The sequence below is a fragment of the Microtus ochrogaster genome, linkage group LG7_11, assembly GCF_000317375.1.
Source record: "Microtus ochrogaster isolate Prairie Vole_2 linkage group LG7_11, MicOch1.0, whole genome shotgun sequence".
Lineage (NCBI taxonomy): Eukaryota > Metazoa > Chordata > Mammalia > Rodentia > Cricetidae > Microtus > Microtus ochrogaster.
In genome coordinates this window covers 13,915,049-13,916,546 of record NC_022032.1, presented here as the reverse complement: position 1 = coordinate 13,916,546, position 1,498 = coordinate 13,915,049, and the positions used below count along the sequence as shown (strand labels likewise).

The following is a 1,498-nucleotide window of genomic DNA, read 5'->3' as shown; positions in this document are numbered from 1 at the left end:
AGTCCAAATCAAATGAGGAACCGTACATCTCCGCTGCAGATCGTTTCACACCTGATTGTCCTTGGTTCACTTTTGGCTCTGCAGCCAGATTAATATCTAAAACCTGGCCAGCAATCATTCTGCCATCCTCTCCAGCTACAGCTGCCCGGGCATTCCTTTCGTTAACATATTGGATGAAGGCAAAGCCCTATGCACAGAGCAACGGACAATTTTGCCATACTTTGAAAAGATTGCCTCCACATCAGACGTCTTGACCACAGGAGTATTGAGATTCCCAATGAATACACGGGAATTTATGGATCGAGGTTCTGTCTTGTTGGTAACGTTGCTAGCCATCTCCTTTGTTGATAAGGTTTCTCACAAAGCTGAAATGTAGCTGAAGATCAAAAAAAAAAAAAAATCTCACGGGAGGAAAGAGAAGGAAGAGACCGCCGATACTACTGCGGGTCTGGGTCCATGCTAAGACCGAAGCTCCAGCGGGCGGGCAGCTCACGACCGTTAGCTCTCCGTCTCTCCACCCAAAATTTAAGTTTTTAATCAATTATTTCAATCGTGACTTTTTGCAATGAAGATTATAACCCACAATTTATGAGACGCTGGATTAAATTAACTTTCACACTTAGGTGTGCCCTTGGGTATCAGTGCTGAGCCAGAGACTAGCAAAAGAATTATGGCAGGAAATGAGGAAATTTCCGTTAATTCCGAGGGTACCTAGAACTTAAAGTACACCCACAAGAAAAGCAACCGTCATACAGCAGAAAGAGCAACAGTCCAGGGTTTCCTGCAGAGAAGTAATCAATTTATAAATGGAACACTTGCCTTGGATCTAAAGTGCCGGGATGACATAGGCTGTTTTCGGCTGTGTCTTGCGAAACAAGGTTGAAGGTGAGAGTTCTTTATTAACTTGACATCTTTTAAATTTTTATTTTATGTGTATGAATGTTTTGCCTGCATGTATGTATGTACTTCTCATGTGACAGATGCCTGGTGTCTGTGGCGATCAGAAGACAGACAGCCTTGAAACCTCTGGAAGTGGGGTTACAGATGGTTGTGAGCCACTATGTATGGGGTGGGACCAAATCTCTGCAAGTGTAACCAGTGCAGTCAATCTCTGAGACGCCTTTCCAGACTCAAATCTGCTTTTTTTGTTCTAAATCAGAAGCTTTCAACCATCCTTACTAGGAATACTACACACAGGCTTTATTTTGGAGCTAAACCTTTATTATCTTAATAAACTCAAGACACATTAAAATATTTTAATGTTTTTTAAATCACTTTGAATTTTTATAATCAATAATGTCTTTAAATAATTGATGTGATCACCTGAGATCATTTAAAAAATTTTAAATTCTACATGACATTTTAGGCCACACATTGTAGTGTGAATTAATAGAATAAATAACTCACTTTGAGGTTCAAAATCTCTAAGAAAACTGGCTGTGTCTGCTGTTCTAGCTATCCTGGAGGCTGACAGATGAACGGCTTGAGTTCAGAAATT

The 1,498-nt window shown here is 40.5% G+C and overlaps 1 pseudogene; it reads right to left on the bottom strand.

Moving 5' to 3' along the window:
- LOC101979792 overlaps positions 1 to 351 on the bottom strand; it is a 970-nt pseudogene extending 619 nt beyond the window's left edge.
- Positions 352 to 1,498: the final 1,147 nt, after the last annotated feature.